Source organism: Triticum dicoccoides, chromosome 1B (assembly GCF_002162155.2).
Source record: "Triticum dicoccoides isolate Atlit2015 ecotype Zavitan chromosome 1B, WEW_v2.0, whole genome shotgun sequence".
NCBI classification, from domain to species: domain Eukaryota; kingdom Viridiplantae; phylum Streptophyta; class Magnoliopsida; order Poales; family Poaceae; genus Triticum; species Triticum dicoccoides.
In genome coordinates this window covers 210,358,069-210,370,932 of record NC_041381.1, presented here as the reverse complement: position 1 = coordinate 210,370,932, position 12,864 = coordinate 210,358,069, and positions in this window count along the sequence as shown.

Here is a 12,864-nt window from a genome sequence, read left to right as displayed (position 1 = left end):
CTCTTTCTAAAGAGGGTGTTAGCTACAATCATGTCGTAGGCTAGAGCAAAACTTAAGACATCCTCTCCTTCTTGATTCCTGATGCCATAGCCAAAGCCCCCATGCACCCCTTCAAAACCTGTGTTAGATGTACCCACGTGGCCATTGAGGTCTCCTCCTATGAATAGCTTCTCGTCAATCGGTACACTCCTAACCATGTCTTCCAGGCCTTCCCAGAAGTCCCTATTCGTGTTCTCATTGTGGCCTACTTGCGGGGCATACGCACTGATAACATTGAGAACTAAGTCCCCAACTACCAGCTTGACTAGGATAATCCGGTCCCCACGTCTCTTGACGTCTACCACTCCATACTTGAGGCTCTTGTTGATCAAGACACCTACACCATTTTTGTTTGTAGCCATCCCCGTATACCACAGCTTGAAGCTGATACCCTCCACCTCCTTCGCCTTCTGTCCCCTCCATTTGGTTTCTTGGATGCAAAGGATATCAACACCTCTCCTCGCCGCTGCATCCACTAGCTCCTGAAGCTTGCCTGTTGGGGACCCTATGTTCCAGCTACCTAAGCGAATCATCCTAGGCTTGGCTAGCTTCCTTACCCTTCGCACTCGTCGAGACAAATGCGAAGACCCTTGCTCATTTTCCACTACATCCGGGTGCTGATGTAGCATGCTACTAAGGATGCGACGACCCGATGCTCGTTCACTTGCCACCGTATCCAGATCAAGATACGGCACGCTACTAGGGGGTGACGGCCCGGCCCTTTCCCATTTGACACCACACCCAGGTTCCGATGTGGCACGTCGCTGAGAGGGTTACGCCCCAACGAAAATATTTTGGGTTTCATCTCCATAAGAGTGGCTGAGTTTTTACATTTGCTCACCAAGCCTATCACAACCCTCCTCCTTTACCCGGGCTTGGGACTGGCTATGTTGAGACTTCATAGGCGAAGTTAAAACACAAAATAAAATAAATAAATGAAAAACACAACAAGGTATTTTTGGCTTTATATGATAGGAAAATAGACCCAGCGGCAGTAGTTTTCACAAGAGGCTTCTCTCGAGAAAATAGTGTATGGTGGGTAAACAAATTACTATTGGGCAATTAATAGAAAAGCGAATAATCATGACGATATCCAAGGCAATGATCATGTATATAGGCATCATGTCCAAGATTAGTAGAACGAAACGATTCCGCATCTACTACTATTACTCCACACATCGACCGCTATCCAGCATGCATCTAGTGTATTATGTTCATGGAAAACGGAGTAATGCAATAAGAACGATGACATCATGTAGACAAGATCTATTCATGTAGGAATATGCCCCATCTTTTTATCCTTAATAGCAACGATGCACGCATGTCATGTATCTTTCTGTCACTGAGGTTGAGCACCGCAAGATTGAACCCATCACTAAGCACCTCTTCCTGTGGCAAGAAAAATCAATCTAGTTCGCCAAACCAAACCAAAAGTTTAGAGAAGAAATACGAGGCTCTAACAATCATGCATAAAAGAGTTCAACAAAGACTCAAATAATATTCATGGATAGAACTGAGCAAAAACTCACAATTCATTGGATCCCAACAAACACACCGCAAAAAGTCAATATATCAAATAGATCTCCAAGAACATTGAGGAGAACATTGTATTGAAGATCAAAAAGAGAGATGAAGCCATCTAGCTATAGACCCGTAGGTCTGTGGTAAAATACTCACGCATCATCGGAGGGGTGATGTCTATTATGCAACTTTATTCTTATAGACTCGTGTTGGGCCTCACTCATACAACGAGCTACTATACAGACGTTTTTAACCCCTTTTCGTGATGGCATTTTGAACCATCGCCTAGTGGGTGTGAGATATAGGGGTGTCCTTACCACACGACCCAGAAACCGTCGGGGATAGGCCCTCTGGTCACACACGCTGGGCAAAATGAGCTCGTGTGCAACGGGGGAGTGATCTAATATAATTATACAAGCCCAATTAGTTCTGGTCATAAGTACATCCCACACAGCCAGTCCCAAACAAATGTTTCCGTTCATATGTACTTTCCACACAGTCAATCCAAGGAATACATTTCTGTTTGTATGTACATCCCACATAGTCAATCCAAGAAGTACATTTTCATTCGTATGTACATCCCACACAGTCAATAGAGGGAAAACCTTTCCGTTCGCACGTACACCACACACAATTTGCCCCATTAAATCATTTGTGATAGCGTTGCCATTGCTGACGATATTAACAGTTTTATCATTTGTGTTATTGAATGCATCACACACGGTGCATAGAAGAAATTGTGTGGCACAGGTTGTCCATCACACACACTTTTTATGTGGAAAACGTTTGTGCGAGGTGGCCTAACGCAAACAGTTTTCAAAAGGAAGTCGTGTGTGATTGTTCATTGATCCAACACGTTTTCTTCGTAGAAACTGTTTGCGTTGTCTGAGGTCATCGCACATGGTGTTTTCTCAATAACCGTTTGCAATAGAAAAACCCAATTAGCAGGCTAATTGGCCTATTATTAATAATTCATTTATTAATCAAATGACATTTCATATTAAGCACACAATATATTTCATTTTCGTATTAAGGAAGCAAGATTTCATAATTGAAATACATGAGAGTACAACATCATATAGCTTCAGCACTCAGTTACACCATATAGGCATATAGCTAGCTACCCCATTACACAACTGCACCAGCACCAAGTTTCACTTGCAACATCTATAACCTTTCGAAATTAGCATCATAGATGGCACATAGACAGATGGATCTCATCTGAAAAACTGCTGAAGTGGAAGGCGAATATTAAGCCTTCATTGATGTTTAAGGTCTTTGCAACTTTAGGCTAGTGCTTGTGGATGATTGATCGTCCATCCTTCGTCCTCTTCAGGAAGACTTCAATATTGTACCGTGGGTGTTGTATGAATACCTCCTTGCCTCCTGACCATACAGGTGGTTTGAGAGGTAATTATCAGTGAACTGCTTTGGAAAGGCCTAAAAAGAAGGATATGCATAAATATCTTCTCTAGATTTAAAATGGTGCAAAGGAATAAAAAAGACAAGGTACAACAGTTAGTACCATCCTGTAGTGGACTGATGTCTTCTTCATTATGCAGACAGCAGGACCTACATGTGCAAGACCAAATTGTTAAAAACCAAAATATTAGAATTGTTCCTGCCATTGCACAATAATGTGCTATTAGACAAAGGACCATGCATGTGCAAACCTCGATTGTAAACTTCAGTGCTTCCCATTGTTTCCTTGCAACACATATAAGGTAGTTAGTGATCAGGTTAAGTGAGGGTTGGCATGCTATCAGTAAAATATGTTGATGACAAATAAACACATTGCAGATTAATCATATTAATTCGAGCTACATGGAAAAGCCATTTATCCAAACCAAGCATGATTAAGAACGAGGAAATATAGCAATTCTATATGTTTCTCATGTATTAAGTGTAGCCAAATTTCATTTATTCCTCACATGCATAACAATACAAAATTGTACCCAATCGCATTGCAGAATTGAACCAAGCAGTTAACTAAACACCACAACAAATGATCCAAACATTAACTGAGCACCACATTGCACAATATAACATACTCCTAATAGTAAATCAGACAGTTAACCAAACCAAGCATGCTTAACAACTTGGAAATGTATCAATTGTTTTTGTTTCTCATGTATTTAGTACAACCAAATTCGATTTATTTCTCACATGGTAGACAATATAAAAATTCACCAACCACAAGTGAACATCGCATTGCAGAATTGAAGCAAAAAGTTAACTAAACACCGCAATAAATGAACTAAACATTAATTGAGCACCACATTGCACAGTATATATACTGGAAGATCATACAGTTAACCAAACCAAGCATGCTTGATAACTTGGACATATAGCAATTGTATTTTTTCTCATGTATTTTGTACAAACTAATTCAATTTATTTATCACATGGAAGACAATACAAAAAATTGCACCCAGAAGAATTGAACTAAATAGTTAACTGAACACGACAACAGATTAACCAAACAGTTAATAAGTGAGCACCATATTGCATGAAATAGAGAACATATACACTAGAGGAACATATTGCATGGTAAAAGTACATATGAGAATTCACTAGAATTTGTTAAGGAAAGGCACAAGCATCACATGCAATGGTTAAACTGAGCATGCTTAACCGGCATAGCGAGCTAACTGAACATAAGTCCTTATAGTGAGCTAATAAGACAAGCTAATCCTCATCGCCAGAGATATCGATGATGATTGGCTCCTTGGACATGGAAGAGGGCAAGGCCTCCACATTGTGGGTGCCCTCCTTGTAGTGGTGAGTTGCCTGAGCCACTCCGGGCACCAACCTGCTAGCTCTAGAGTTGAGGTAAGCACGGGCACGCTGAGAAAACACCTCATGGTCTTTGTCGAAGGCACCGATGGTGGCCTCGAGAGAACGCCACGAACTATTGTTTAAAGCAGCCAACCATGTCACAGCATCGGCACGTGAGGCGTTGAAGGTGGCCTCGATGGCCAGGTGCTCCTCCAAGATCTGGGGGTCGGCACGTATGGTAGCCATCGCGACCTCATCCGCACGTGCGGTCGCGATTTGCTTCTCTGCTGCCAAATGCTCCTTGAGCTCCTGGCTATAATGCGTGCACCATGGCTTAGGGCAGCGCTTATTTGGGGTAGGGGTTGGTGATTTGGGTGGAAGGTGTCGCGCCAGCAGTCAGGGCATGTGGGATGTAGAAGGAGGAGGAGGATGGAGGTCGGGTGTGGATTACCTGCCTGGATTGATGAGGCCGAGCAACATGAAGGAGGGACGCCGACGAGGAGGCAGCGCTGCAAGCAAGGAGTGAAGGTTTGAACTTGGAAAGGAAGGCGGAAACATGGGAAATGTGGATTTTGGTAAGGGGGAGGGGGCGGGGAGGTAGATATTTCCACGGAAGCCAAAATTTTTGGCTTGGTACAGCGAAAAAACTGGCGCGCAAAGTGTCATCAGACACGGTCCCTTATTCAGCACTTTGTATGCAATGTGAATATCACAAACAATTCATATAGCTTACCCCGTGTGTGATGAGTTTGAATGTGCAAATTTTGGTCCAAAATTCCCTAGTTAAAGTGGTCATCCACGTCATTGCATAATTTGGGTACACCGAGGAACCTACAGCACACCCAAACTTCTTAATCGAGCAAGTTCAGCAATTATACAGAGCTAGATGACCTAAACAATACTCTAACAAAATAAAGACCGGTGCTCTAAATTAAGCAAGAGTACTACTCTGGCTCGTCGATCTCCGCCACCTCCTCCATGTCCAGATCATGCCCAATGATCTCCTGGGGAAGGGGCTCCATGGCATCCATCACTCCATACTCGGCAAGCATCTCGCCATCCACGTCTGCCATCTCTTTGGAAAAGGCCGCCACAAGCTGGGCGTGGGCGGCCATGATCTAGGCTTGGATGGTCTCCGTCGTGGCAAGGTTTTCCACAAAGGAATAGACGACTGCTCGAACACTCTTGGCGATTGCCAACACTTTAGCTGTGGGTTCCTGACCATTGTTGGAGAAGCTTCATTCGATTGGTGCGGTGACCACCATGTGCTGGGCATGGGTGGCCTTGACATGGTCATGGGCGGCCCCCATCAGGGCTAAGGCCGCCGCTGTGGAACAGATAGCTGATGTGCTGCTCTCGCCAGTTGCTATCCTCGACGCAGATGTTGCTACTGCCACCTGAGCAGCAACAGCGGCCGTTTGGGCTGCCTTGGATGCCTGGTCGCAGATTGCGGCCATGCTCACACAGTTTGTTAGCACGTGCATGGTAGTTGCGGCAGCGCTCTCGCCAGAGTGGGCCGTCGAAGTGGCCTCAGGACGCGGGTCCACATCCCCATCTTTCACCGCTGATGATTGAACGGTGAAATGATATTTGGGGAGCGAGCTATGTGCTTGACGCGCCGACTATGGACTATAGCTGATGCACCTTCTTAGGTAAGCCGTATACACTACAAAAAAAGACACATCCGTGACATTTTCGGTCGAACGAATTTTTTTTGTCATGCTTATGACACTTCTATGACGATAATTGTGACAAAACCAGGTATCATCATAGATGTGGTGGGATCCTACTTCTATGACAAAAACCCATGACAGAAAAATGGGATTTTCGTCCTGGACGGGCCGGAGACGCACCTGCATGACATTCTTTGGGCCGTCCATGACGGAAAAATCGTGGTAGAAGCGAGGGCGAGGAAATTTTCGGGAACTTCTCGATTAATGGGTGGTCGGGGTCGAGCGATGCACAGAGGTTTGTGCGTTTCTCTCGTAGATGTACGTGCGTGTGTGCGAGGCGTTGCGCTCTATCTAAACCCGAGCGAGGCGTTGGCTCTAACTGAAACTGAGCGATTGCACTAGCTACGTTACTGAACCCCAATCGATCCCTTGCTGTTAATTGAACCCGAGTGATTCCTTCGCTACTGCTGCTAACTGAAGCCGATCGAAACTGCCTCATGATGAACAGTTCCCGATTGGGGTTGGATGAACATGATCCAGTGGTAGTAGAGGCCGTTGCCGCTGGATGAACAAGACCCTAATTGAGGAGGTCGGGGTGGATGAACAGTAGCCGGTGGAGGGACCCCGTACGTGGAGGGCTCGTTGAACAGGACCCCGTGGAGGGCTGGTTGAATAGGACCCCGTGGAGAGCTTGTTGAATAGTAGCCGGTGGAGGCTGGATGAACAGGACCCCGTGGAGGGCTGGATAAAAAGTAGCCGGTGGAGGCTGGAGGAAGTCGATGGTGGATGAGCAGTAGCAGGTGGAGGCTGGAGGAAGTCGACGGTGGATGAACAGTAGCAGGTGGAGGCAGGAGGAGGTTGATGGTGGATGAACAATAGCCCGTGGAGTCCTGTTTTGTGGTACGCCACACCCCTCCTGATGAACAGAACCCCCGTTTCAACCGTAGGAGGTCGAAGAGAAGTTTGTTTCCTTCATTTTGCGGTACGCCAGACCCCTCCCGGTGAACAGGATCACATTTCGACCGTAGGCGGTCGAACAGAAGGTCGTTTCCTCCATTCTGCTGTACGCCAGGCCTCGTTTCGGTTGTTCCATCCAAGCCGGTTGGCTCCCAACCCAGTCTGTTGCCTCTCGATGAACAGGACGCGTTCCGACCCAATCACTTGGCTCCCGGCGAACACGATGTTGTTTCCTCTGTTCCGACCCAGCCGGTTAGCTGAAGATGAATAGGACAACGTCGTCCATGTACACGAGCCCTGGCCGTCCGTATGCGCGAGTACACGTTTCGAGACCCCGCTCATATGTATGTACGTTTGTTGTATTTTTTGGCGTGTGGCTGTATGTACATTTACACGGTTTAGACGGGACAACTTGAACTTCTATGTGGGAGGCTCTACTATGACATGTGCCGCTACTTACTTGGCCACGGTTCATCGTTGCAGAGCGACCGATCGACCAGTATGTACGTACACATTCGTGACAAGACAGACAACGCTACGTACACTTTGACCGAGTGGGTCCCAGCTATTAGGGAGGATAAGGACGCACTTCCTTGCGTGCGAAGATATAGCTGCTGGTTTCCAGCTGTCAGGGGGGAATCAATTTTTTTTGCCCATAATAAGGACACACTTCCTTGCATGCAAAGATGTAGCTGGTGGGTCCCAACAGTCAGGGGGAAATGTTTTTTCGTGAAATACGGTGGCCCGTCAGGTGGGTCCCCGCTGTCAGGTGGAGGAATCATTATTTTGCGCGTAATAAGGAGGCACTTCCTTGCTGCGGCCGTGGACCCAGCTATTAGCCTCTCCACGTAGAGTACTCTTCCGATGGAAGTTGTTCCTTGACCACATTGACCACGCCACGCTGAGAGCACCAAGGCGGTGGATACCGGCAAGTCCTAGGAAGGGGATGACATGGAGCCAGGGAAGATGCGGCAGTGGATGCCCACGCGGAGAGGAGTACAAGGGTTTCTAGTTCGGCTGCGATGTGAGGCTGTCATCTCCGCAGAATAACACGGGTTGTGGGTGAGTAGAGGGATGACCTGGCCAGAGTTTGGAGTAGGGTGGGGCGGTGAGGCCTGTGTGGCAGCAGAGTCGGCCCCGGGAGGCAGGAGCAGGCGGCACGACCAACGCTGGTTTGGGCGGTTGGAGCAAGAAGACTAGAGGTTGAAGAAGCACTACGGCCGTTGGATGGACATCGTACAGTCACGGGAGCTAGAATCGTTCATATTGACTAAGTTGACAAAGCCCTCCATCTGCGTCAACTTAGTAGGCCCACAAGTCAGCCTCCCACTATGGTGGGTTCCAGCTAGCAGGGGAAGTAGTCATTTTTTTGTGCGTAATAAGGAGGCACTTTCTTGAGTGCGAAGATATAGCTGGGTGGGTCCGAGCTATCATCGGGAGGAACGTTTTTTTTGCGAAATACAGAGGCCCTTCCGATGGGTCCCAGCTGTCAGGTGGAGGAATAATTATTTTGTGCGTAATAAGGAGGCACTTCCTTGCGTGCAGCCGTGGACCCAGCTGTCAGCCTCTCCACATACAGTCCTCTTCTGACGAATGTCATTCATTGACCATGTTGATCACGCCGCGTCGAGAGCACGAGGGCAGTGGATGACGGCGAGGCCTAGGATGGGAACGACCCAGAGCCGGGGAAGACTTGGCAGTGGTTGCCCACGCGGTGGGGAGTACAAGGGTTTACTGGTTCGGCTGCCATCGCCGAAAAATAACAGGAGGTGTGGGTGAGTAGAGGAATGGCCTGGCTTTTGGGGAACGTAGTAATTTCAAAAAAATTCCTACGCACACGCAAGATCATGGTGATGCATAGCAACGAGAGGGGAGAGTGTTATCCACATACCCTCGTAGACCGAAAGCGGAAGCGTTAGAACAACACGGTTGATGTAGTCATACGTCTTCACGGCCCGACCGATCAAGCACCGAAACTACGGCACCTCCGAGTTCTAGCACACGTTCAGCTTGATGACGTCCCTTGAACTCCGATCTAGCCGAGTGTCGAGGGAGAGTTCTGTCAGCACAACGGTGTGGTGACGATCTTGATGTTCTACCGTCGTAGGGCTTCGCCTAAGCACCGCTACAATATTATCGAGGAGGACTATGGTGGAGGGGGCACCGCACACAGCTAAGAGATCAAGAGATCAATCGTTGTGTTCTCCAAGGGGTGTCCCCCTGCCCCCGTATATAAAGGAGTGGAGGAGGGGGAGAGGGTCGGCCCCTATGGCGCGCCCTGGAGGAGTCCTACTCCCACCGGGAGTAGGATTCCTCCCCTTCCATGTAGTAGGAGTAGGAGACAAGGAAGGGGGAGAGGGAAGAGAAGGAAGGAGGGGGCGCCGCCCCTCCCCCTAGTCCAATTCGGACTAGTCATTGGGGGGGGCACGCGGCCTGCCTCTCTCTCCCCTAAAGCCCAATAAGGCCCATATAATTCTTCCCCGTATTCCCGTAACTCCCCGGTACTTCGAAAAATACCCGAACCACTCGGAACCTTTCCGATGTCCGAATATAGTCGTCCAATATATCGATCTTTACGTCTCGACCATTTCAAGACTCCTCGTCATGTCCCCGATCTCATCTGGGACTCCGAACTCCTTCGGTACATCAAAACTCATAATAAAACTGTCATCGAAACCTTAAGCATGCGGACCCTACGGGTTCGAGAACTATGTAGACATGACTGAAACATGTTTCCGGTCAATAACCAATAGCGGAACATGGATGCTCATATTGGCTCCTACATATTCTACGAAGATCTTTATCGGTCAAACCGCATAACAACATACGTTGTTCCCTTTGTCATCGGTATGTTACTTGCCCGAGATTCGATCGTCGGTATCTCAATACCGAGTTCAATCTCGTTACCGGCAAGTCTCTTTACTCGTTCCGTAATGCATCATCCTGCAACTAACTCATTAGTTACAATGCTTGCAAGGCTTATAGTGATGTGCATTACTGAGTGGGCCCAGAGATACCTCTCCGACAATCGGAGTGACAAATCCTAATCTCGAAATACGCCAACCCAACAAGTACCTTCGGAGACACCTGTAGAGCACCTTTATAATCACCCAGTTACGTTGTGACGTTTGGTAGCACATAAAGTGTTCCTCCGGTAAACGGGAGTTGCATAATCTCATAGTTATAGGAACGTGTATAAGTCATGAAGAAAGCAATAGCAACATAGTAAACAATCAAGTGCTAAGCTAACGGAATGGGTCAAGTCAATCACATCATTCTTCTAATGATGTGATCCCGTTAATCAAATGACAACTCATGTCTATGGTTAGGAAACTTAACCATCTTTGATTAACGAGCTAGTCAAGTAGAGGCATACTAGGGACACTATGTTTGTCTATGTATTCACACATGTATTATGTTTCCGGTTAATACAATTCTAGCATGAATAATAAATATTTATCATGATATCAGGAAATAAATAATAACTTTATTATTGCCTCTAGGGCATATTTCCTTCACTGGCCAGCGATGGAGTAGGGTGGGGCGGTGCGGCCTGTGCAGCAGCACAGCCGGCCACGGGAGGCAGGAGCAGGCAGTCCCACCGGTGCTGGTTTGGGCGGCTGGAGCAAGAAGATCAGATATTGAAGAAGAAGCACGGCCTTTGGATTAACATCCCACTATCAGTGCTGCTAGAATTGTTTGTGGACTAAGTTGACAAAGCCTTTCGTACACGTCAACCTAGTAGACCCACAAGTCAGCCTCCAAATCTGTCCCAAACAGTATACAACCCGTAATTTCTAGCCAGATTCAAATTAATTTAAAAACTAAACATACCTTAATTTAAATCCAAAGAAATTTTACCCGCACAAAAAAATGAAATTTAAAATATCAAAATCCAAAAGAAAAAAGTATTTTGGAACTAATTGCATGTTTGCTGTATTTTTTCATTTTACAGCCCATTTATTATTACTTATAACCCATTTCTTATTACTTATAGCCCATTTTCTGGGCAAGCCCGAATACATCCCTCCTCATCTTGAAAGATTTCCAGCCCAGTAGGGCGTAGAAAAGCAAGTAGGCCTACGTTGGTTATTCTGCAAAAAACAAAAATAGCTGGGCTAGACATTTTCAGAAATGTAAAAAAACTGGGCTGGTCATGTGGTAAACATATGAAATAAAAGCCTGGGCTAGACGGGCCACAGCTCCCGCACAACCCCGTTGATACCCTTCTCTGTCCCAAAAAAAGAATTACTACGCACGCTGCTGGGTCCTGAGTGTGTGCCGCTCCTTGTCTTGTTATCTCGCTTATTGACTACGTTGACAGTGGCATGCGACCCAGATGTCAGGAAACTATCAGGAGGAACCTTTTTTTTCTTGTAATAAAGGAGGCACTTGCTTGCCTACTGCCATGATCCTAGTGGGTCCGTATTGTCATCCTCACCATGTACAGTCATCTCCTTATTCCTATCGGTTGTTGACCATGTTGACAACACCGGAGGGCGGCGTCGCGGCGAGGGAACCAAGGTGGAACTCAATTTTGTCCTCCTTCCTCGCAAAAAAAGAAAGAAAGAAAATCAAAGACTTGAGAAGGCGTATAGAACAAAGTAGTGTGCCAGTAAAGAGACGTTGCTGAGTTTTTGAAAAAAGAGAGACGTGCTCCTGTAGCTGGTTCGAATCTGAACCTAGACTATGACTATATATGGTGCTATGCTACTCTGCAAGTAATGAAGCTGACATATCCAACATTCGCTTCTCATCTTCTCTACTTACTCTACCTAGCATCAGAAGCTCTGACCGCGGCAACCATGTCCGCTGGCTGCTCGTCCACCTGCTCTTCAGCAGGCAACAACCATATATGCGCCAAGTCACCACCCGTACCATCGCCTGTGGGTCTCATCACACCCCCTCTGGCACACGCACCGCAGCCGGTTGCTCATCGCAACCCGCTGCCGTAGGTGTGGTGCCACTGCTGCAAATCAGGCGGAGTCGTCCGTCGTGTCTCAACCACAATCCTCAACCATGGCCGAGTCTTCTACAAATGCCCGAATCATGGGGTAATAATATGCTTAAGTGTTGTTTAGCTGCTTTCAGTTGCTAATGTTTTTAATAGTTTGGTTGATGATCTTCCAATTTGATTCGTGCAGAAAAGGGAAGATTCATGTGATTTGTATTTATGGGAAGTTGCTGATGTGGGGGGATGCAACTACGCTGATTATTTGGTTAGCCGAGGAATCCCAATACTAGCAGGTTGGGGTGTTGGACAAGTAACTGAAGGAACGTTAGAAGAGGAAGATGCAGAGCAGAAGGTTAAAGATGTAGTTCCTCCGACCATGGTCAAGCAACAGCTGTTGAACGGCCTTGACAGCAATGAGGAGATGAAAGAGCTTGTGAAGATAATGGGCAAAATCGATGTACTTTGTTGGATGATTGTCTCTTTATTTCTAGTGTATGTAGCACTCGTAATGTATTCAGTGGCTATGACATGAGCACTTTGCTAAAACTAGTAATGAATGAAACCTGTTTAGCATGCTGGGCGTAGTGTTGTGAACATCTAATGATTTCTATTAATGGAAATCATGAGGGGAGTATCCCCTTTTTCTCATAAATAAATAAATGGCAGAGGCCCTTTTGCTAATAAATAAATAAATAAGCAGAGGCCCTGTTGGGTCAGCTTTGTTCCCATTTGAAGACATCGAGCAAATTGCAGTCCAACAGCAAACTATGTCATCAGATTCAAGTTTAACAACCAAATATGAGTACAACTAAACAACAATGTCATCATGTTTTAGTCGTCATACAATGACCAAACACAAATCAACATACATAATAAGTGATGTTCTCACAACAAAATATTAAACAACATGTTCATCAGGTTTCAATTGTCATAGCAAACACA